Raw genomic sequence first — 26,145 nt, forward strand, 5'->3', positions numbered from 1 at the left:
TGAAGAGCTGGCCTATCAGTAATGCAGATTAATATAAGAATAATAATTACATATAATTTTAGAGAGGGAAAAAAAAGTCATCTGAAGATCTATTATTTCTATAGTGCAATTATATATAGTACTATAAGAGGTGAGCATGTGCCAAACATAAAACAAGCCTCTCCACTAGAAATATTATAGCAAAGCTCTCCACTAGAAACAAATGCAGAGGAATGACAGCAAATTAGGACTGGATGTTTATTTACTTGGATAATTTGTCACTTAAATGACAAGGATGAGAACAGCAACAATTGTACATCTTTTCTTATATGAATATCTGCATTTCAGATTTCCCATTAACATTTGTCTTCCATTTTTACAGTTAAAGTCTCAGCTTTTCTTCCCAAATCCAATCTTTCTGCAGTCATCTCAAACAAAGGCCAAACCTCCCTTAGGTTGAACTGCATCTTCTTTTAAGTCTTGTAACATCCAAAATCAACCAGGCTTTGGTCAACCAGAGGATTAAAAGGGATTAACTCCACAGGCTTTAATTCCACTCCGGTACGTGGGTATCCATTGTTGGATATCATGGATGTCTATTCATACACCTACAAGAAAACCAGATATCTTGAAATATGTGCTAGTGCATTCTGTGGTTTTCTTTATGTGTATCTCAGAGGAGAATCAATCCCCCTTTTGGTGTTAGCCTTTATTCTAGGAAGATAAACTGCCCTTTAGCTCTCTTTGTTACATTGTAAAAAATGCTGAATGACATGTATGAAGGAGACTTTCAGTGTATATATATATATCCCCTTAACAGTGAATTTACACGATCTGCAACCAATTCCTACTGCTGTCACAGACCCACTGAGACACCAGGCACTATGAAAGTAACTAATTGTATGACGGTTCTTTTAATTATGTGCTTCAATCGTATAGTACAGAAAAATGCACAGCAATATGATGCATTACTGTTATTAGAAATATACAAATAAGTTACCAAGTAAACTATTTACCTTTTTCACAGTTTGTAAATTGTCCATGAATGAATTGCAATTTTCTTGAAGCTTTTCATTATTAGCTAAGTAATTTCCACAAATAAGTCTTGTTTGTATCCACAACTCATTTACAAGCAGTTTGTTTTGAGTACTCAGTATTCAAAATTCAAGTTGTTTTAATTGGACACATATGCCAAAATGTAGATGCCTAAAGCTGGGTAAAAATCCATGGGACTTGCAGTAGCTCAGTACCACTTCTTAGCCACCTAAATATGCATTTAAATACCTAACTTGAGGTCACCAACTTTAAACATTTTTTCCATAGATAACAAAACAGGAATGTTTCTTTCCATATTTGGATGAGTAACACTTCAAGAAAGTTTTTCCATTGTGAATATTCCATAATATTCAGTTAAAATTAATTGTTTCCATGAATATTCCTGCCACTGAACTCATTCTCTGTACACAAAGGCAACAGAAGCAAATGTATTAAAAAGTTCTAACAAGTATTATATTATTTTAATTTGTTTAGCAATATTTGGCCAGCTCTTACTATTGTGGCCAATAAAAGCTAAATCCTGAATGAGCATAAGGAAAGAGCAATGCTGAATCTGTAGAAGAATTGCTAGACAGATTTTGTTATTCACAACCAAAAGCATGAAGAAAGCTGAGATAGTGGTCACTGCAGACTGGGAAGCCACTAAAAAGTCCGTTCCCCTTCATCTGTGCCATGAAGCATCAGGCACTGAAGTCTGTAAGAGGCGCCATTTCATGAGAACATTTGGAAGCATTTCTGTGTCTTTAACGAGCTCATTGCTCCAGTTTCAGCGTAACTGCAACTCTGACCCCCTCTGTGGTCTGTTCAAGGAATGCCCTCTTAGGTCTTAGGACTCTAGCAGTCACCTTTCTTTGGGCAAGGATCCCCATCCCTAGTCCTCCAGATGGGGGTTTTAGGCTGCAACCCCCCTGCAGTTCACTGATTATCCCAACAGGTCAGACCAACTCAATTGACACCTGCAGTTTGCTTTCTTTTCAAAAGCTATGAGCAATGTATGTCAGCAGTTACAAGTAACCAAACCGCTCTTCCAGAGCAGAGTACATTTATGGAAAAAAGCATTACAGTTAAAACAATCATGAAAATTATTAAAGGTCTAAAGACATGCTAAGTATAGTAGAAGGTGACTATTTTACACGTGGGAGTCTGGCAGATCACAGTCCTTTCAATTCTTCAGCTGGGTTCCTCTCCCCTCCCCCCGCTTCAGTCCATTGATTGGATCAAAATGAGAGCCCCCCTGAGTCACTTCAAAATGGCCCTTTACAATTTGAGACCTTTCTGAGTCTCTTGAACCCAGTCTGAACCAGCATATGCAACTCCCCCCAGGGTAGTACTTCTCTGGAGTCGTTTACCAGTCTCAGGGTCTGTAGTAATTATCTCCCCCGACAGTCACAGTGTTCACTCACTGTTGGAGCACCTCTTTGTGGCTGTTGGCTGGGGAAGCAGCTCTCCCCTTCTCTTGGTCACTCACCTCACAGCCCACCTTTCCCTTTACAACTCAGGGTGCTCTCTCTCTCTCTCTTTGTGACTCAGCTCTCTGCCTAGGTCACTATGTAGTCCTCCATTCCTCGGTATCAAAGTACCTCCAAACCAGGTGTCCAATTGGCATCTCCCACAAGTCTGTGCCACTTCACTGTGGCTGGTAGGGGAATCCAGGCCTGCCTGCTACTCCAGGTTGCAACTCAGGGATCGTATAATCAGCAGACAGTTCTGTACAATCTCTACCCTCAGCGCTCTTTCCTTGGGCTGCTTCCTACTCTGCATCCCACAAGTTCTCATTTCCACCCTTGTGGGTAAACCCTTCCCTGAGGGCTCAGATCCCAAGGCTTCTCTCACTCCCTTCATTTCCTCCTTTTTCTCTCTCTCTCTCTCTCTCTCTAAGCCTGGAGAGTGACTGCCAGCTTCCACATTGCAGCCCCTGTCTGCTGCAAACTTTCTAGCTGTATACCTTAGCCAGCTTCTCACCAGCTGGACTTTATCAGCTATTAATCATTTTCAGTCAAACCAGACCCTCCACCCTCTGTGGCCTAACAGATAATTGGCCCTATCTATGCTCCCTTAATCCCTTCACAGGACTGGTGTGGGGTCAATACCACCATCCCCCCACTGATTAAAGTTTCTGGGGGAATCTCAGTAACCCTCTCTACCCAATCAGCATACAAGCCCTGGCTCACAAACATGCAGATAACTTTCATAAAGTTGAAACAACAGCCTTAAAGATATATATGCTCGTGTTCATCAGATCAGCCATACTCCTGAATGCCTCTGCTCTCACTTTCCCTAAAGGCATCTTTTCTGCACTCTCAGGTACAGCAGTGATCCAGGGATATCTTGAAACAACAAAAATGATTGCCACATACATTTACACGTGCAGAACTGAACTCAAGCCCCTATGCCCTGACCACACCCTTTCTCCAATATTCCATTTTTCCCATACTCCTCAGCATTTGTTTCAAAGCATCTGTGGCAGTTTCATGAGTGCTCAGCAGTACTGCTTTGCTTCTTCACTTCTTTTTCATCAGCATTCACCAGCCAGCAGGATCAAGCCTTAAGCCCTTTTCTAACTCCTGGAGTGAGCTATATGCACAGTAGTTTTAAGGCAGGTACTACATACATTTAAAAGAAAAGTGGAAAAGATAAAAATAGACTCCTGTCCCCTAGAGCAGATTGGTTGCTAAAAGAATTTAAAATCTTGTTAAAAGGCATTTGTTCACGCACAAAATACTCCTGTTGTGTGCAGTTTAATTAATCACCTACATAAAGTTCAGAGCCATCTGTTCATGATATGAAAAAAAGATGAGATAGTGGAAGATAGTTATTGTGATAGTGTATAGGCATAGTTGGAGTGATCATGTGCATTACTAGGATATTTGGTTAGGACTTCTTTACAATACATTTAGGACAATATGTATTTACTGTGAAGGAAGCCCAGTAAATATAGAGTAGGGACATTCAAGAGGAATCTATTTAATGAACGATATAAGGCTCTAATGCATCTAAAAGTCCAGTATGCTTTTTACATAAAACTCTAATAAAGCTTTTAATCAAAAGTCCAGTTTTGACAGTTGTCAGCTAACCGTCGTCTCAGCATGTCCTTCCTACAGACATGGAATGGATAGATATAGCAAGAAACTGTAAGGTTGATTCTTCACTTCTTTGAAATTTGTTTCATTATTTGTATGTTTGCAGAGTTGGTGCAAAATACTTCTGAATCAGAATCCTTGGCTCACACACACCAAGAGTAAAATTTCACACCCACTTTGAATAGGTGTAAGGTCTTTAAGTTTACTGTTTTATAGTTTATATCTTTTCAGTTAAAAAAAAAAAAAAAAGATTATAGCTAGATGGGCATTCCAATTAGAGAAGATTTATATTGTAATAAAGAAAAGTATTAGGAAGGAGAATGGCGTACTAAATGATGCGTTAGTACAAATGGAAAATCGACGAATGGGAGAGTAATACAGGGCACTCCTCTGGCGACGGAGTATGCAGTGAGGTTAAAATGGAAGGTAATGCATAGAATAGGCACAAACTATGTCTTTAAAGTCCAGATTAATCTGTATTATTTAGCTGTAAGAATACCAGTATTACTGAAACCAGAAACTCTTATTTACAGTAAGTAGGAAGGAAAGTTGGCTCAATGATTAGGGCACTAACCTGAAACTCTAGGGAGTTGGGTTCAGTCCCTGTTCTACCAAAGGATTCCTGAGTAAACTTGCACAAGCCACTCTGTAAAATAGAGATAATAGCACACCCCTGCCCCACAGTGGTGTTGCGAAGATAACTACATTAAAGATTATAAGGTCATCAGATACTATAGTATATAGGGGCATATAAGTACCTGAAATATATATATATATATAGTAACTGATCATGTAGTAACTAAAAGCAGCCTTCCCCTTCAAAGTTTCAGTATGCCTTGTTGCAACTTTGTAATACGCATTGATGCTACCATTGTTTTGGCTTTGGCATGACATTATCTTGCCGGTTTAGCATTAGCTTACTGTCAGTCTGTTAGTAGGATGTTTCCAAGATATTGTTGGAACTGGGGATGCACTAGGGAGACACTGGCTGTTCAGTTTTTGGTTTTGGTTTTTTAATATCATTGATATATTACCTCCACCACAGATATTAGTCAAACCCTGTGAAAATGTCATCCTTTTGTCATCCGCCCACATTATAATTTAAGTTTAAAATGTAGAGGGATCATAAATCATAAAGCTGCAAGGAGTCTGAGATGATGCTCAACCCTCCCAGAGTTAGGATAGTCTCAAAAAAAATTCTCTAACTGATCGGATTGTTTTGTTTTCATTATAACATCAGTGTGAATGGCACAGAGGTCCAGTGACAATATAATAAGCTGGCATTTTGAAGATACCATTTGGGAATGGAGTTTAGTCTTGCTCCTCTAGATAGATTGGGCAAATATGGGAGGCGGGAAGAAAATTAATTAAACCCTGAAAAATACCCTGTGCCTCTATTCCCCTCATTTAATTTTATTATTTTTTTAGTAAATGCTGGTGTCAACTTGCAATCAAAACCAGTTATTCATGTGTCAGTTTAATCAGAGATGCAAGGAGTGAAATATATATATATTTGATTGATATTTGTTCAAAAAAGCGTTACCCAGAGGCTATTAATCAGATCAATTCTATTAATTAAGGATCCTGTCTTGGGCCTATCTAGTTTAGTCTCACCAGATCCAAGCATCCTGATTCTCCCAAAGGGTCAACAGATTCCATGGTGCTTTCCCAGAACCCAATGGAACATTCTCCATGTGGTTGAGATCTAGAGGGAGTTGGAACAGGACATGCCTCTGTTGCAAGTTATTGGGCCATAGGTGGACTTGGAGTGAGGCCACATTGCACCTCCTACTTCTTCTCTAGAGATACCAAGTTAATAAAGGCACTGCATACCTCCCTGTAGAGGGAGTCTAGGGGAGTCACACTGCCATGCAGCAGACAGGGAGTGCTGGAAATCCCTGCACTGGCATCAGTGCCCAGGCCCTCTGCATTAATTGTCCTTGCCTCCTGAAAACCTATAGAGTCTTCAGCATCTGGAGGAAGGACTACAGCTCTTTCTACAGGACAAATCTTTCTTGCCTTACAAAGTGTTTGTAGAGAACATCTACAAGGATATCTCTGTGAGTTTTCCTCCTCCATGTCCCCTGTCACAGGAGAGGGCGATGCAGGCCTTTTTGAAGGGCTAAGAGCCTGTAATTTATTGTCTTTAGTTGGAGCTGAAGAGGTTCAGCACTTTGTGTGCACCAATTGCTCTTTCATGTTTGTGATTTGGGGTCAAATTGTGGTGCCAGTTATATAATTCTTCATCTGGAATAATTCCTTGGAAACTGAAGCTGGAGTAAGAGTGAGAAAAATGTAGTCCTTGAAGATCAATAGTAACTTTAATGATGTGTAATTTAAATTCTTACCTTCAAAAGATTAATGAACTTAGTAACCAGTCTTTTAACATCATACATCCTACTATACTAGAATTCTTGCAAAGAAAACTAGAGTGGGTACTCTATAAAACATTATTTGATGTAAAAATTCGAAAGTAGATGCAAGCCTTTTATTAGAAATTTAACCATCAAAGTCTACACAAGACAAACATAAGAATTACATTGGGTGAAGGGGAAAATCAATAAATCATAAAGTAAGTTGGAGAACAATGACAAGCATTAGAGTAATGATCAAGAGATCAACAATTCATAATAAACCTGGCAGACAAGGGAAGAGCTCTATTGAAAAATCTACGCAACAACTAGGAGATGCTGTTGGTACTATTGTTCTTAGGCCCCACATGGTACACAAAAGAATACACAGGATAGAATGATTGGATGTGTTATAACAACAGGTACTTTATACTTTAAATGATTGTTTGACAACACAAATAAGGCATTTGTATCCAGAAACATCCCCATTTTTTGCAAGCAATCACAATAATAAATCCTGACAAAATCATCCAAGTAGGTCCATAGCAGGAGAAAAAGCAATTGTCAGATTTCATTATATTTTTACTGTAGATCATTTGTGAACCAGTTATTCAAAGATGAGCCAAAGAAGCAAACTGAAATGATGCAGCCTATAACAGTGGCCAGAGTCATAGGACTAGATTTTAACAACAAAGAGTGAAGGGTGGTGGCAGGACTGAACCTCGCTTTAGAGAGCTTGAGGAGGGATATCATCTTCTGTTATAAACCCTCATTCAGCTCCTTGTTACCACTGGACAGTACATTGTACACCTGTGGTCCAGAGGATGGAATACAACAGGCAAGACTTATGAGAAGAAAACCTTTATTGGGAAAAGGGGAACAACAACCGCATCTAGAGATGACTCACCCATCACTGCACTAGCACACAGCATTAGCTAGGTCTAACAGGCTCCGGTGGGCTATCAGGGACAATCAATGTCTGGGTCATCTGAAGCACCATTCACTCCTGCCGCGGGAGTTTTATAGATCCCAAGGGACATGCCTTGACCGCCCCCTTCTGGTCCCACTAGTACTCACATGATTTGAGAGAATTATACCCTATAGGACATAACGGACACAGCATATTATCCCGGTCTATTTCCTGATACGTGACTACCTGCTATCAACCCAATGGTGGATAGTAGGTTGTTTGATACATGACCGACCATTTCCCGCCATTGGGAATCAACATGGCTTCCTCCCCCTGTCCCAACAATATGCCATGGCTCAACACCCCTGACATGTCCAACCATGTTCTGGAACTGTGCTTGAGAGAATGGAAGGGTCCATGGTATTACCTCCTCCCATCCCTCCTTTGGGACAATTCGAGCCCTTACACTCACAGAACACAGTGACTACAATTGTCCCTGACACTTGCACAGAGTGCACAAAGCAGGGTAAGAGGTGACGTCTACTTGCATTCTCCGTTTCCCTCCCATATGCACTTACACTACTAGGGCCAGGAACAATCCTGCTGAAGCATGTCAATATCTTAGCTAAAGATGGTCTAGACATACTTATTAGGCAGTTGAGGGATGACTTTCCAATGGAATTCATGCTGCTCATCTTAGAGATGCTTCTAAATATAACACAAGAGTGAGTAATTTTGCAAAATTAAGGCACAACCATGAGGTGGAGGTCAAATATGTACCACTGCTATGCTAAAATATTCACACAAAAAAAGTGGAGCAATTCTGTCTCTCTGCAAATATGTTATTCATCTAGTATACACAAGAGCAATCTGTCAGCACTGGAAAAGGGTGGGAGGTGTATTACCAATAAAATACATTAAGTTCCATAACTAAGCACACACTATCAAATCTAGAGCCAATATTGATGACAACAGAATCTATCCTCTTGATATACATGCTTCAATCCACAAGAATATCCATAACTAATTACCACAAACTTGTCGACAGAACATTATACTCAGCCACCTATCCTTCTCTTCCACTAATTTTTTTTCAAGTTTTGATCCTGCGGTCCTTAGCCAAAAATTCCCCCTAGAATGAAGGGAAGTTTAAGCTGAGGCGAGAATACAGGATACAGCCCATAAATATAAGGTCTAGTCTACACTGGCGACTTAGGTCGACTTAAAGTCACTTAAGTCGACATAATAACACCTTCATCTACGCAGCACCACTCTTAATTCGAATTAAGGTGCCTGTAAAATCAACTTAATAAGACCACCTCTGTAAGTGGCACAGCGCCTAATTCGAATTTGTTAAGTTGACTTAGTGTCAGTGTAGACGCAAAGGAACTTAATTCAAATTAATTGACCTCCGGAACGTATCCCACAATGTCCCATTTTGACCGCTCTGGACAGTCACACTGTGCTGCTCAGTGGTCATGCTAGCAGGAAAAGTCCCCTCCCCTCAAGTCCTGGGAAGATTTGAATTTTCATTTCCTGTGAAGCCAGCGTGGAGAGAGCTTTGCTACTGACTGTTCTCCACATGGCTATTGCAAAGCCCAAACGCGCTCCAGCATGGAGTTGACCAGAGGTCTTAGACCTCATCGGGCTGTGGGGTGAGGAGTCTGTTCTGGCTCAGCGCAGAGCCAGCAAAAGGAATCTGGACATTTATGGGAAGATATCCCAGGGCATGCTGGAGAAGGGACACCAGAGGGACGCTCAGCAGTGCTGCTTGAAGATAAAGGAGCTGCACCAGTTGTATCAGAAAGCCAGGGACACTAACAGTCATTTTGGCTCATCGCACAAAAAATTCAGGTTCTATGATGAGGTGCATGCAATTCTAGGTGGGGATCCCACCACGGTGCCACCTCGCAGCATCGATACCTCCACTAGGTCACAGTCCATGATCAACGATGAGGACTCCATGGACAAGGAGGAGGAGGAAGCTGAGGAGAGCGGGGTGCAGGAGAGCAGGGTGTCCGTTCTCCCCAAAAGTCAGGACATATTCCTGACCCCCGAGCAGTCCACCAGCACACATAACAGCACAAATGATCCCAGGGAAGGCACATCTGGTGAGTTTTCTTTCTTATTGGTATTTCTGTCCTTGTACATTGGGTGGGGGGGCACAAAGGGGATCTCAGGCGTTTTGGTGAATGATCTGGTGGGTTACCCAGGGATCAGTTTTTTTAATGTGGTGAGAAATGCTACGTTTATCACCAGTTGATATCACATATAAAATTTAATGTATGTAATCTGTTATCTCTTGAAAAACTTTTCAGGGGAGGGCTGCCTTGTTCTTCCCTCCGTGGTAGGATTCTTCGCTGCAATCAAGGTAGCCAGCATCATGGCGGAACACTGTTGGTACCCTGCTGTGTCCAGCAAATCTGTGTTTTAAGCATGGCCTCCCCACCCACCATGGTATTCGCAGTTCCTCTCTGTCTTGGTTTAAAATACAAGCAGAGATTCCCCCGACCCCACCCCCGCACAACGCCCTCCGCAGTTCCTCTCTGTAAGGGTTTGAAATGCAAGCAGAGAGAGGAAATCCTTTGCTACATTGTATCATGAGATCATTATCTAAATTGTTACATTTGTATAATTTTTTTTACTATGCTAGCTGTGACTACCTTGTTATTTTTTCTTTCATTCTGTAGACACCTCGGCACTGGACAGACCCTTAAGAAATGCTGCAGACAGATTGTGTCAGATTAGAAAGAGGGGGGGAAAAAAAAGCCAAGATGACATGTTTTCAGAGCTCATGAATGCCTCAGCAGCCGCAGAGACAGAGCAAAGACTGAGGTGACTGACCTTGTCCCAGAATATGGACATGGACAGGGAGAGTCGCCAAAAAATGATGGAGCATGATCGCAGTACCATGCAAAAAATGCTGCGAATCATGCGGGACCAGGAAAACATGCTCTTGTGGCTTGTGGAGCTTCAGGAGGAGCAGAGGCAGGACACAGTCCCACTGCAGCCCCTCCATAATGCTCCTCAACCGAGGGCGTTGCCGCCCTCCCCTGCCCCCAAGAGGTCTCGGAGGAGATTGTCCAGGATGCAGTACGTGCTCTCCACCACCCCGGTGGAGGCGAACAGAAAGCTGCGGCAGCCACGCTGACTACTGGCCAGCAAGCTACCACCCTACCCCTGGAGACAGTGACTGAACCCTCCCCTTTCTTCCCCCATGACTTGAATGTTAAGAAATAAAGTTTTGCATCATTCCAAAACGTTTCTTTATTAAATCATATCTTGTTCAGGAGGGATTTGGTGGGTACAGATATCGAAGGTAGTAGGTGGGGTATCACTAAAGGCAAACAACATACAGGAACAGAAATCAGTCCTGCATCTCATTGCAGAACCTGGTTTTCAAAGCTTCCCTAATGCAAAGTGCTCCACGGTTAGCTCTCAGCATAGTCCTGACATCCGGCTGCTCATAATTGGCGGCCAGTCTTTCTGCCTCTACAGCCCAGCCCTGGGGGAACCTTTCATCCTTTGCTTCACACACATTATGAAGAACACAGCAAGCAGATATCACAGAAGGGAGGTACTTCTCACTCATGTCCAGCCTAGTGAGGAGACTCCTCCATCTACCCTTTAAACGCCCAAAGGCACATTCTACAACCATTCTGCAACTGCTTAACCTCTCATTAAAACACTCTTTGTCACGGTCAAAGTGCTCAGTGTACGGCTTCATTAGCCAAGGGAGCAAGGGGTAAGCAGGATCCCCCAGGATCACTATGGGCATTTCCACACCCCCAATGTTAATTTTTTGGTCAGGGAAGAAAGTGCCCACCTGCATCTTAGAGAACAGCCCCGAGTTACGAAATACACAAGCATCATGCACCTTCCCAAACTACCCCACATTGATGTCTGTGAAACAACTCCTGTGATCCACAAGCACCTGCAGGACCATGGAAAAGTACCCCTTGCGGTTTATGTACTTGGACGCTAGCTGTGCAGGTGCTAAGATGTGGATGTGCATCCCATCAATGGCCCCCCGCAGTTTGGGAACCCCATTGTGGCAAACCCCTCCGCTATGTCCTGCACGTTTCCCAGAGTCACTAGCCTTCATAGCAGAAGTCTATTTATGGCACTGCACACTTGATTCACCGCTATGCCCACTGTAGATTTACCAACTCCAAATTAATTCCCAACCTAGAGGTAACAGTCAGGGGTTCCCAGCTTTCAGAGAGCGATGGCAACTCTCTTCTCCACCGTCATAGCTTGTCTCAAGTGAGTGTTCATGCACTTCAGGGATGATGCCAACTCCGAGCACAGTTCGAGGAAAGTTGCCTTTCGCATACAAAAGTTTTGCAGCCACTGATCATCATCCCACAGCTGCATAACGATGCGGTCACACCAGTCTGTGCCTGATTCCCTGCACCAGAACCTGCACTCCATGGACTGCAGATGACACATTACAGCCTGCAGCAATTGGGAATTGTTCTGCTCGATGGCTTGTAGCAGGGCAGCCTCAGTGGCAACGGTGTTGTCTCTTCTTCGCCTTCTTGCTCTATTTCTAAAATAATCGATGATAAGCCATGATGTATTTGTCACGCTCACAATAATAGTGCAGAGTTGAGCTGGCTCCATGTCTCTGCAGCAATGGCGATCGTGGGGAGTGAAAAAACAGTGTGAAAATACTTTTCCTGTTTGTTGGGGAGGGGAAGGGGGGAAAGCAGCACTGCATCCTAGGATGATGACACTCATCCCAACAGCCACCGTGACTAGTTGCACTGTGGGATAGCTACCCACATTGCACTGCTTTCTAATTCGAATTAAGAAGTCAGTGTGAATACAAGAGACCAGCGCAAACAGCGTAGTGTTTACACTCTGTTGCGATTTCTAAAAATCGCCTGCTGAAAGTCGAATTAAACAAAGTCAACTTCCCACGGCAGTGCATAATGAAGCAAAGTGAATTCTTACAGACAAATAAATAGCAATAATTTTTAGAAGAGAATATAGATGGGGAGTGATGGAAGAGGCAAAATTAGAATCTCTAAGGCCCTGATCTTGGAATGAGCAGGATACAGGATAACTCCACCTGCAGCCATCCACCTACACAGAGCTCATTGCAGGGTCAGGGGCCATGGAGAGGATTTACTAAAAGAACAAAAATGGTGCTTAAAAGGAGGATGAGTTCCTGATTGTCAGAACACAGTCCAAATTCAGAGAAAATTAAAAGTATCATCTGTAATCTGCAATATTAGAACACCCAGAGAATGAGGCGCTCAGGCCATAACACTGCTGCACAGAAGCATGGTCTTGATCCCCTGTTGCAAAACAGTTTGTAAACAAAGAGTTATCTAATATCCATCTCCATGGGTAGAGAGGAAAGATACCAACAAGCACTGTAAATGGGGAAAGCACAGCATGAAGAGCTGCTCTTCTTAATAGAGAATTTTAAGATCTGCAGCCACTGGCTCCAGGTACAATAAATGAAGATGGGGTTTGCTTAATGAAAAACAGGTAATAGAAACTGGTGATTGAGCTCCTATTATGCCATCCCCTTGTATTCTGAAAGTTATTTCTCCAATACCACTAACTTGTTCCCATAGCCATCATCTTTGAAAGTGAAATTCTGAGGCCTGTCCTTTTGTCCTAATGTGTGGGGAGAGACTCGTAATACTTAGAACCTAGTTGCCAGCGAATCAGCTACAAAGCATTCTAGAGTGTTTGCTTTCCTCTGGTAGTCCCTGATCTGATGGAAATGGGAATGGTAGCTCTTCCAGGCCTATTTGGATGATGCAAGAACCAAACCAAAAGGTAAAATTCAATAAACTAATAAAAGTGTATAGTAGATGGGTTACTTTGCTCCTCATGGATTTCAAAGTTCTTTAACTATGAAGCCATTATGTTATTGGAAATTTTACTTCTTTTGGAGAAGGAAATATGTTAAGAGTTAAGTTGCAGTTTATTTCTGCAGTTCTTGAGCCAAATTATTTTCTCATTTCCATTAGAGTGGTGTAACTGAAAGACAATTGTGGCTTCTCCTAGGTATGTAGTGCTTCAGTTCTCCATGTGTAGTGTGGAAAGGGGGTAAGAGTTGTGCCATGCCTGCACCCTTCATGCTGTTGAGTAAGAAAAAGGAGAAAACTGAGAAAAAAGTTGGAAGGAACCACTTTTTCTCTTCCCTTCCCCAACATAACATTCAATAGCAGCATACATGAAATTTCCATTGAAATCAATGGGAGTCTTTTCATGTAAGAAGACTGCAGAAATTTGTCATTATAATAATCATCATCACATGATATGCTGTGATTTGGTATTGAAAAGATGTGGTCCCAAAAATGCCCAACTCTCCCACACCTGATCGACAGCGTCTGTCACTATGAAACTGCAGACTGCCAGAGAGCAATGATAATACAACTTCCTGAAGCCCTACCTTCTCCATACAAAAGAAATGACTACTAGGTTCCGAAACCTATATGGACATGTTGATCTTAAACATTTTTTAAACCTATTCCTCATTAAGCTTGAAAAATAATCTGCTTGCGAACAGGGATAACTTTAGTTTCCACATCATATATTTCAATCAGTTCTTCAGTATTTACAACAACACTTGTTCTACCAGGTCTAACATATTTATGAAGACCATTATGGAAAGATGGGTTTCCACAAATATTTACCATGTGGAGGTCCTTGAGGGTCATATTATGCTTCAATTAATCAGCATGCTACTTTCTGTAATTCTTTTGATTACAGAAATTTTGATCCAGTCAAAATTCTTTTTACAACAGGAAGGCAATAAACTGTATATACCAACCCTCAAGGACAAATCTGCAAGGCTTATATCTACTTTGCTTTGAGCTCTCAACTTATCTTTCACAATGAACATTTTTGCCAACAGGCCGAACTGTCAACAGGTGACAAATTGTTGTATAAAGTGGCAATTTTTCATGTTCTGATTCTACAGGTTCTGAGTTTTGTTCTCTTCTTATAGTTGCTAAAAATTATTACACATCACTAACCTTATTCCTCCAAAGTACAGAAGAATAGCATGCTATGCTTCAATTTTTTCAGCACTATAACAAAACTACACTTTTACCACTAGCCTAGTTATTAGGGTATTAATTATTAGGTCAGCAGTTTGTTCCAGATTAAAGAAATAATATTCATTTTCCTTGTAGTGTGGAGGTGTAGAATAATCATATTGATTGGAAAGTTTGTTTACACACACACACACACACCACAATTTGAGGAGGGGTAAGAATTTCTTTCTTCAAAAGAAAACCCATCTCCCGAGGTAAATAAATTCTTCCAATTGGTAGAGGGCCTGCATTTGCCACCCCTATGGAAAAGACATGGCATTTGGTTCCCAGAACCAGGGGGGATCTCAGAGGATTTGCCAAAGGAACAGTGTCTCCCCACCACCTCAGATCAATTTTTTTAAACACATGCATGCCCTCAGAACCTCCTTTAAAGTGCATTCTTTAACAGAGAGGTGGCACCTTGCAAAAACTGAATAGGCTCGATTCTCAGCTGTTCCCAATATCTGGTGCATGCAGCTGAAATGAAGAAGAGCCATGAAGGTGATGCTTGTGGCTCCCTGAGCCTGAGCCTGGTTCTACATTGACCTGGCTGCAGAATATTTTAAAGCTGTCTTGGATCTATCTAAAGCATGCAGACTGGCTGTGGCTGTCAGGGGCCAGTATGTCAGCCAAGAATAGCTCAAGGGCAATAGTGCTCAGGCCACACCACCAATATGACCTGGACACTAAAAAGTACAGAGGTATGGCCCAAGGACAAGCTGTGTCAGTTCTGTGTTCCCCCAAGACAAAGGCTGCTGCCTTAGGCATGCAAGCCAACTTTGTGGGAGTAGAGAAGAGACAATGCCATGATCCTCGTGAGACACTCATACATTTGCCAGCCCAGTCAGACATTCCCACTGTCAGCTAAATCCTTACACATGCAGCTGAGTTGCAGGAGCACCTTGATACCTCTTAAACTGCAGTGGCGCCTGCTGAGTAGGTGACACCTCTGCCTGCCTCCCCTCTCACTGCACCCCATACCTACCTCAGTACCCAAAGACACCCACCCCCTCAGTGCAGCCACAGCTACCAAGTATTGTGCAGCTGTACGGTCTACTCCTAATTCTGCTTGGGGAAAGATATATTGCCCAGAAATTGAAATTTATGGCCATATGCAAATTAGCTTATTAAATGATTTGCATAAAATGGCCCATAGAGAGCTGACCAAAACTTGGCAACTTTGGAAACAAGAGGGGAGAGCCCTCAGCCATCATAGTGCAGCAGGTGCTTTCCTGTACCGTTGGTGCTCCTGGAGGCATTTTGGAGGATGCTGTCGGAATCTCCCTTTCATGTGGGCAGCTCTGCTCCATATCCAGTGTAGGACTGGGCCTATCAAGGGCAACTGAACTCTGAAGAGATATATGTCTTTCCTCAGTTTCAGTAATTCTGGACATTAACAGTGTTTTTAATAGGATACTTTTTGTTCCAGGAGCAGGGGTAATAAATGATAGGGATAATTGTTATTCCAGCATGTCCAAAGTATTATTGGGTTGTCATATTTGCTTGAGTAAATAAATGGGTGAACTACTTGCAGTGGCATGAAGTACTCAAAATGCCATATTACAAAACTAGCTATTAATTTGCAGTGAATGGGGGCAAGGGAAGAGTGAATCAAATAAGAATTTCACATGTAATTTACTAACATATATTCATAATGCATTTGCATCCATTAAAGCAATCTTCCTTCCACAAGTGCCCAGGAGATTACTCTAACCCTTCCACTGGGATTGTCAAAGTGAATCCCTGCAGCTTTGCAGCCTCTTATGCTTATTCTGTTTGCACTGTCTGCTCTCCCTTCTGTGCATTAATGTAACTTCCATCACTGCTAAAGTGAGTTACATGGAAGCAAGCTGAGGAGAATTAGCCATTTGATTTTCTGGAGAGAACAACAGGAAAATGGAGTTTGGCTAAAATTAGCATAACTAATACTGTTCAAGGACTCCTAATTAACAATTAAATATTTGCCCCCAAGTCAAAGTTCAAAAGTTCATCTCTATAATTAGAAAATATCAACTATCATGCAGTTAACCTGATTTATGCATAATTGGGGGGAAAATGTTTTAGAGATGTGATAATTAAAATGGAGCAGGTTAATTGATAAAGCTATGGCCCTTTAACATTCCATTCCTGAAACAGCAATGAAGCCGAAAGACTTTGGTAAAGAAATTGATTTTGATTGCTACAGCACAGGACCCCAGAGTACTAGTCCAAATCATATAGTCACAAATGTTATGTGTGACTCAGTGAGTTCTCCATGTCTTTTTAATCATGCTTTAGCCTTCTGTTTCAAGTTACACTACACCGCACTGAGATATTGCAATTCAAGCAAAATCAAGAACGTAACGTATTTCTGTGATATTTCTGTATCCATAAGTTTTGTCAAATGCAGTAAATCAGACTGGGGCTGGCAGTGGAAGGAAAAGAGCTGATATTACCCTTTGATTTCATGTCCAAGGCACTCTCTGTTGAAGGAACAGGCTCTTGTATACAAATACACACTATACATTTAAATTAATAATTACCAAATAATTTTAGGTGTTGGAAATAGTGTTATCTTGAAAGAGACTTGCAAATTGATGCAGTGACACATTTGCGGAAGCATTTTTCTTTGCAAGTCAGTATGCGTGAGTGGGAGAGAGAGGGGGCGTGGGAGCAAGAGTACACACTCTTCCAGTCAGTTTAATATCGAGTTAGAAACTAATAAAGCAAAGCAAATTTAGCATTTGTAACAAATTTCAGTCCTTGCACCTGTGCCCTGCTCCCCTCCAAATTAAAACAAAAAATACTTATTTTGAGGGAGAGGAGAAAGGAATACATGGATCACAAATTAACTCTTGCAGCATCTAGCAGCGGTCTTTTTTTCCATCCCAGTCTTAGCTGTGTGGCACATTTTCAACATAGAAATGAAAAGCAAGTGAAAACTAAATTTACAAAGCAACTATTTATCGGAAGATTATCATGAGTCAGGATTTACAGTATTCATCTAGAACCAGCATTAGGCTTACTCAATGATATTTAAGGGTAACAAGAGACCACAAACGTTTGCAAGACAGATAATTTTACCCACTAGAGTTGGGGGAAAAATACATCATTTTCAGACAGCAGAAAGCCAATGCACCAGCAATAGGCCTTTAACTCTTTCAACCAGCGTTAGGCTTACTCAATGATATTTAAGGGTAACAAGAGACCACAAATGAAAAAATACATCATTTTCAGACAGCAGAAAGCCAATGCACCAGCAATATGCACAGAGTGGCTACAATCGATGGTAGGTATTATTGCATATAAAAGAACAATTCACATTTTAAAAGACCAGATGATAAATTGTTTTTCCTCTTGGCCTGTCAGAGCTTGAATTTGCTGACTTTCAGAGCATGTTGTAAATCCTATCTATCCTCCCAAGCTTTTTGTTTGTTTGATACTGTGGGGGGCTAAGTGGATTGGAACATTTGAGTGTTAATCACTTGGGGATTTTTAATTGAGACACAGGTTGAATGTTATTGTATGATTTGTATATGGATTATGTACACAGACTGATAGCAACTGACAGGCACAGTTTAAATAAATGTAAATATATAATGCAACCACCTTTCTAAAACTACATCAGCATATTTAAAACTCTGATCTGGTTAAAAATGATACCTAAGCAAGTGCAAAGTTTGAGGGGAATATATTATTATGGCTGTCAAGATGGGATCCAGTTTTTGTATTTTATTGGGCTGATTTTATGTCTATCCCATTTTGTTTATGTTTTGTATTGCTTTGTGTTTTCTGGAAGAGACAAAATAGTGTGCTAAAAGAAATGAATGAGGCATTAACACCTACTTCACAGTGGATGGCATAGAGACAGGTAACTGAATATATAACCTTTCACTTGTAGGTCGCTGGCATGAATTAAACTCTGCTAAAAATGGTTGGCAATCATTGCCATCTCTCAGCTGCTCAACAGCCAATGTGAAATGAATTGTTATTTTTCACTTTAGTGAAAAAGCATCCATGTTAACAGAAAAAAATGGAACTCATAATGACAGTTACAGCAAAGAATTTAAGAAACATGATGGCTTTACAGGTCAGGGTTGAGCGATATTGCTGGGTTGATCTGGAGAAATATATACCGCTGTTGCCTGTGTTGCTGATGTTCTGTGGACACCTAGACAGCTTCTATATCTAGGATGATAAATCTGGTGTCTTTCATGAGAATTAATTAAAAAACAAACAACAAATAATTCCTGCTTGAATATTTGACCTGTGTCTGTCATATTTTCCATATAATCTTGTACCTCAGTAAAAAAAGATAGCCTGGGAAGAAAAAAACATTAAACATATGGAAAGGCCACTTGCCTGGAGTAGGCATAAAAGGTGCTGCCTCACCTGTATCCCAGACACTCAGCTTTGATTTAAAAAAAAACAAACCCTTTTTAAAATTCTGCTCTGCTGGCAACTCACCAGGATTGAGTATTCTGGCTGCTAACTGCTGTCTTTTCTGCTCTCCTATCAGCATGCCACTGATGAACACAAGGGGCAAGGTGGCACTCATCTGCCTCAGCATCATCATTCCCAATCCAGATCATGCTCAATTAATTTGGTGGGAGGATTGGAGGCTACAAGTAGGATCTTAGCTTGGGGAAAGCTGAAGGTGGGACAATGAGGGGGGACAAGGAATGTCAGGCCCTCAAAAGCAGTGGAAAGAGACCTCCAGTGCTGGGGGGAGGAGAGAAATTCTCACTGCTACACTTACAAACTATGAATTTATTGAATTAAGAATAGTTTATATTATAAATCATCTACTGAGTGAATCATGATATAATTAAGGTAACAAATTCACACAGAAGGAGACACTGGCTTTTTCACCCTTGAATTAAATTTGCCATATAAAAGACATATAATATGACAATTCTAACATTTGTTATCCATATAATAAGATTCCAGAGTTGTCATTCTGTTGGCATGCAACTCTGAAGCCTAAAATGTCTGTTGCGTCAGTGGGAAGCAATGGAACATAAAAACAGCCATACTGAGTCGGATCATTGGTCCTTCTAGCCTAGTATCCTGTCTTCTGACAGTGGCCAATGCCAGATGCTTCAGAAGGAATGAATAGAAAGGGGCAATTATCAAGTAATCCATCTCCTGTTGTCCAGTCCCAGCATCAGGCAATCCGAGGATTAGGGACACGCAGAGCATGGGGTTGCATCACTGATTATCTTGACTAATAGCCATTGATGTATCTAACCTCCATGAATTTATCTAATTCTTTTTTGAACCCAGTTATACTTTACAATATCCCCTGGCAATGAGTTCCACAGGTTGACTGTGCACTGTGTGTAGTAGTACTTTCTTTTGTTTTTTTAAACCTGCTGGCTGTTAATTTCATTGGGTGACTCCTGGGTCTTGTGTTACATAAAGGGATAAATAACACTTCCTTGTTCACTTTCTCCACACTGTTCATGATTTTATAGACCTGTATCATATCCCTTTTTAGTAATCTCTTTTCCAAGCTGAAAAGTCCCAGTCTTTTGGATCTCTCCATTGTTCCATATGCCAAATAATTTTTGTTGCCCTTCTCTGTACCTTTTCCAAGGCTAATATAACTTTTTTGAGATGCGGCAACCAAAACTGCATGATATATTCAAGGTGTGGGCATACCATGACTTTATATAATGTCATTATGATATTTACTGACTTATTATATATTCCTTTCCTAATGGTTTCTAACATTCTGTTAGCTCTCTTGACTGCCGTTGCACTTTGAGACCCCATCATTTTAGATGTGTAGTTGGGATTATGTTTTCCAATGTACAAAACTGTGTATATTAACACTGAATTTCATCTGCCATTTTGTTGCCCAGTTACCCAGTTTTGTGAGATCCCTTTGTAACTCTTTGTACTCATCTTTGGACTTAACTATCTGAGTAATTTTGCATCATCTGCAAATTTTGCCACCTAACTGTTGACTGCTTTTTCCAGATAATTTATCAATATGTTGAACAGCACTGTCTCCAGTACAGATCCCTTGGGGATACCGGTATTGACCTCCACTGTGAAAACTGACCATTCATTCTTACCCTGTGTTTCCTGTCTTTTAACCATGAAAAGACTTTCCCTCTTATCCCATGATTGCTTATGTGGCTTAAGAGCCTTTGGTGAGGGACCTTGTCAAAGGCTTTCTGAAAGTCCGAGTACACTATGTCCACTGGATCACCCTTATTCACATGTTTGTTGACTCCCCCCAGAAAATTTCAATTAATTGAGAAAACATGATTTCCCTTTACAAAAGCTATGTTGACTCTTCCCCAACAAATTGTGTTCATCTCTGTGTCTGAGAATTCTGTTCTTCATTATAGTTTCAACCAATTTTCTGGTACTGAAGTTAGGCTTACTGGCCTGTAATTGCCAGGATTGCCTCTGGAGCCTTTTTTAAAAATTGGCATCACATTAGCTATTCCTCAGTCACCTAGTACAGAGGCTGATTTAAGCAATAGTTTATATACCACAGTTAGTAGTTCTGCAGTATCATATTTGAGTTCCTTCAGAACTCTTGGGTGAATACTAGCTGGTCCTGGTGACTTATTACTGTTTAATTTATCAATTTGTTCCAAAGCCTCATCTATTGACACCTCAATCTGGGACAGTTCCTCAAATCTGTTACCTAAAAAGAATGACTCAGGTACGGGAATCTCCTTCACATTCTCTGCAGTAAAGATTGATGCAAAAAATTAATTTAGCTTCTCCACAATTGCCTTGTCTTCCTCAAGTGCTCCTTTAGCACCTTGATCATCCAGTGGCCCCACTGATTGTTTGGCAGGCTGCCTACTTCTGATGTACTTACATTTTGTATTTTTTTTGTGTGTCTTTTGCTAATTGCTCTTCACATTCTTTTTTGGCCTGCCTAATTATACTTTTCACTTGATTTGCCAGAGTTTATGGTCCTTTCTATATTCCTCAGTAGGACTCAACTTCCAATTTTTAAAGGAGGCCTTTTTGCCTCCAACCCCTCTTTTACATTGCTGTTTAGCCATAGTGGCATTTTTTTGGATCCTCTCAGTATTTTTTAATTGGGTTATACATTTAATTTGAGCCCTATTATTGTGTTTTTAAAAAGTCTCCATGCAGCTTGCAGGCATTTCACTCTTGTGACTGTTCCTTTTAATTTCCATTTAATACTGTCTTCATTTTTGTGTAGTTCCCCTTTTTGAAGTTAAATCCTACTGCAGTAGACTGCTGTGTTACTTTCCTTCCTGCAAGGATGTTATGGTCACTATTACTGAGCTGTTCAGCAATATTAATCTCTTGGACAGATCCTGTGCACCATTTAGGACTAAATGAAGAATTGCCTGTCTATGCTTGTGGGTTCCAGGAATAGCTGCTGAAATTAGCAGTCATTAATGTTGTCTAGAAATTTTATTTTGCATCCCATTCCAAGGTGACATGTAGCCAATCAATATAGGGATTACTGAATTCCACCATTATTATAGACTCACTAATCTCTCTGAGCACCATCACATTTCATTACATTTTTATTTGGTGGTGTGGGGGGGTGTTTTTGGCCTAAATTTAGCAAACACTAGGTATATCAGGCTCTCTCATTCCATCTTTAAACTCCCTCACAAAACTCCCGTTTGCAGCTCCAGTTTGCTAGCTCCTTTTTTTTTTTTTTTTTTGCTTTGAAGCTGGCTTTTTAAACCCCTGTTCTCACTGAATAACCCCACGCCCTTGTTAAGGGCTCCGAAAAGGGATTAGGCATCAATGACTCATTAAGAAGCACTCAGCCTTCCCTAGCAAGCCACACTATAAACCTCAGACAAGCAGGCACAGGGAAAGCAGCAAGCACACAACAAACAGACAACAAACTCACCCCAAAGGTCATCTGGAGAACTTCCTCCCACAACTCCCGTTTGCTAGCTCCAGCTACAAACATGATTGACAGCTCTTATTGTTCAGAATATCACCAGGTTTAATCATCACCAGGATCTGTGGGCTATGACCATTCAATTGCTAAATTCTCAGCCATTTTCCGGTTTTTTACATTTTACAGATTACACTGGTACAACAGCATGGCCTTTCACGTAGCATCATAGAATCATAGGACTGGAAGGCACCTTGAGAGCCCATCCCCCGCACTTATGGCAGGATCAAACATTATCTAGACCATAAATAAGTAGTTCAATAAAAGTGCAAGGCCTGATTTTCAGATGTATTTGGCACCCACAACTCCTACTGAAGTCAAATGGGAGCTGCTGCAGGTCTTCAGTACATTCTCAAATCAGGTCAGTCATTTCTTAAAGGCCTCCGTCTGTGACCCCAAGAGCTGTTGCAAAGTCAGTCTCATTTATTTAAGCAGCCTTGTAGTCCAGCTTTCATGGTTGCATCACACACTCACCTTTCAGAAAGTATTTATATCTAAGTGGTGTGTGTGAATCAGTATCTAGCTGTTCATCCTCTCCTGGATGACACATAGGAAGCCTGGAACAATGAGGCATTATGAGCCTGATCCAGAAGACTGAAACCAATGGAAAACCTAATTTCAATGGGCTTTGATTCAGGCTTTATAATGGTCCATATAAAAAATCATGTGCGTTGGATAAGAATTTTCTCAGTAATATGACCACCAACCTTAGCATCTGCTATTTATTTAACTGCCACTACTCTGATACTCTAATCTGTAGACTTCTGTGAAAACCTTATGTACAAAATACCTGACATCAATCATTCTCTCTCTTTCCTGCCCTCCATGTCACAGCTTTCCGTAAGATCTCCCCTTCCACAATATCTCCATGACAGAGCTAGTCTTCATCTTTACTCTCCACAGCTCCCGCTCCCCCTCCCCTGGAACCAAGGATCCAATTTCTCATCCATCTAATTGTGAAATATCTTGACACCAAGGTCTGCCCTTGGATGTGGATAGTTTCCAATAACACCAATGTTCTCACTGAAGTTAAGAGTTTGGACCTTGACTGATTTTTTTTTTTTCAATTGCTGCTGGAATAAAGAAAGATTTCTAATAATTCTTCTCAGTTGTTTAGGGAAATTGCAATACATATACACATTTCTCTTACAGATCTGAAAAACAGTTTTTACTCTGACAATCTATTTTGATTATATCAAAGTGTTTAGCACAGTACTTTCTAAATAAATATAACTCAGTTAAATTTTATAATATATTATTGACAAAGAGATTAAATTATTCTCCTGAATGCTTGACATGTTTAAGGTTAAAACAAACTTTTCTCCATATTTTTTGCAGAAGTTTTGAAGCACTTGTTTTGGAAGTGTACTTTCAAAATTTTTAATAAAGGAATTCAGCTCTGATTCTGCTTTGTATTAGCTGGAGTTGATTTTAAATGTTTTTGAACTTCCAGAGAAGATATTGCTGCTTTTCGCTGGATGTGCTAAAAATGTGCATTGTTCCTTTGCACTGGGGAAATAGAATTCTGTCTGACTGATAAAGAATGATTTACAAAACAACGGTTACCTGCAAAGTGAAAGATAATGTTTCTAATTTTAAAAACCGAGCAACTCAATTTGATAAGACACTTCCCTTTACAAATTAGTTAGCTACATATGGGCTTGAAGATCAGCAATTGCAAAATATATTCATAATCAATAATATTTAGGATTTCAATGCATTGCTTGCTAAGGTTGGAGTGACTGATTATTATTCTTGGGTTATCAGCTTCATGTCTTGTTTTATCAGCTAAATATTGATTCCTCTTTACTACTGCACTGATTTCAGTTGGAAGGCATTTTATATTTTGCTTATTTGTGAACTCACATGTATAAACAAAATTTCTTTAAGCAAAAGACGAGTTGAAATCAAAAGTAGCCTCTGGACTTCAAGTAAAATTGCACCAGTAAATTCCATTTCAATAATTACTGGGGGGTTTTATGTTTGCACACACTCATTTTAACATTATCATCAGTACTAGCCTGAAGAGCGTGTGGTAGAGGAGGAATACAAGGAAAAGGGCAGAGTTATTTGCAGCTTTTTTTTTTAAATCTGGATGCATTTTTGCAACAAAATATTTTTAAGAGCTTCAGAAATCTATGATGATAACAAAGAGCCAAATTCTACTCTTAGTCACACCAGTGTAAATCTGGAATAAATCAATATATTTTGTTCAGATTCAAAATTGCCCACTTGAAAACAAAATTTGGAAGGATTAGAGTAATATTTTTTTCTCTCCAGTTTTGTTTGTTGTGTTCATTTTTTTTTTAACATAACAGAAAATATACCCACCATGAATAATATATAGGCAATATGATAGGCAATTTCACCAAGAAGTTGAAAGTAAAATTTTGACTGTTGCATTTTTTTAACAATTGATATTTAAAGTATTACCTCTTACTTTTTTTTTTTAATCTACCCTGCACTTAGCCATGCTATAAGAAGATATTTTTTGATACTCATATTTACTGAGTGGGCAATCAATAGCGTTGAAATTCAGGAAACCCACGATCAAAGATTTTCAACACAGCCAAGAGGCCTCTGGGTGCTATCCTCGCAAGGTGGGTAATATTATACATTTCATTGGACCATCTTCTGTTGGTGAGAGAGAGACAAGCGTTCAAACTTACACAGAGCTCTTCTTCAGGTCATATTACCTCACCCACCTTGTCTCTCTAATATCCTGGGACCAACACAACTACGACAACACTACGTACCATCACAAATAACATTTATACATAATATTAGCTTTCCATTGACTCTTGTGTTTAAATGGTCAGGAATTAAAACACAAACTCAAGCATGTCCCTCATGTAAATCCACTAGAAACATCCAAAATGAAACAGTGCTTGCTCTTGCCATATCACTTGGCTTTGATAATGCACCAAATTAACATTCTTTCGGCTCTGGCCATCTGTACACCCCAATATGTGCAGTGGGGTAATGTGGAGAAATTCTGCTCCTCTGAGAAAACATCAGTGTCCCCAACTGAACAACCTGCACCGAACCAGAAGATTAAGTCGGAGGATGTATAGATTATCCTATCTACACAGTAAAACACCTCAAAAGCAGCCACATTACTATAAAAAGATTGTAATAAATATATTTTGACCAGTTATCAAATTGTTTCCAGAGTCACAAGAACTAATGTGATGAATGTGTCACAGTTCAAGTCAGTAATAATATTCAGGTCATCTAGCACTAGACACAAAGTGTTATACAAATATTTACTTAGCAACCTTCACAATACTGGTATGAGGCAGCTGTTAACACAATTTATGTATGAGGCAAACAAGGCTGTGAAATTAAGGTCCTGATCCAGCAAAGTGCATGCATAACTTTAAGCTAGTTCCAATTACTTCAATGAGACTACTCTCCAATTTAAATGTAGGCATGTGGTTAAGCAATGTGTGAGACTGGGACTTCTAGGCTACAAAGTGAGCCCACATCATATCTTGGATTAAGGATAATGAGGAGTCCTGACATCAGTCCTTTGTTTACTACCCGCCATCTCCTTCCTGAAGTCAATAGAATGAGATGATGATATTTTAATGAACTATACAAATTGAACTACTATTTATTATGAGGCCGAATGCTGCTGATCTCTACTCAAGTGTATATGTATTTCTAGCTACAGTGGACCTGAGTTTTCTTTCACCTCAGTTTTATTATTTTTTATTATTTGTATTGTGATGTCACCTAAGAACCAAAGTCATGGACCAGAACCTCACTGTATGAGGCACTGTACAGAGAAAGAACAAAA

General features: G+C 40.3%; 1 long non-coding RNA gene across 1 annotated transcript in view; it reads right to left on the bottom strand.

Moving 5' to 3' along the window:
• Positions 1 to 232: 232 nt before the first annotated feature.
• LOC137151915 (uncharacterized) overlaps positions 233 to 26,145 on the bottom strand; it is a 122,805-nt gene continuing 96,892 nt past the window's right edge. Inside the window, exon 3 of the long non-coding RNA XR_010919406.1 lies at positions 233 to 587. This is a non-coding gene — a long non-coding RNA (uncharacterized lncRNA). The remainder of the gene's footprint in view (positions 588 to 26,145) is intronic.

This window comes from Emydura macquarii, unplaced genomic scaffold (genome assembly GCF_026122565.2).
Source record: "Emydura macquarii macquarii isolate MOO-44397 ecotype Brisbane River unplaced genomic scaffold, CSIRO-AGI_Emac_v2 contig_1119, whole genome shotgun sequence".
Classification (NCBI taxonomy): Eukaryota; Metazoa; Chordata; order Testudines; family Chelidae; genus Emydura; species Emydura macquarii.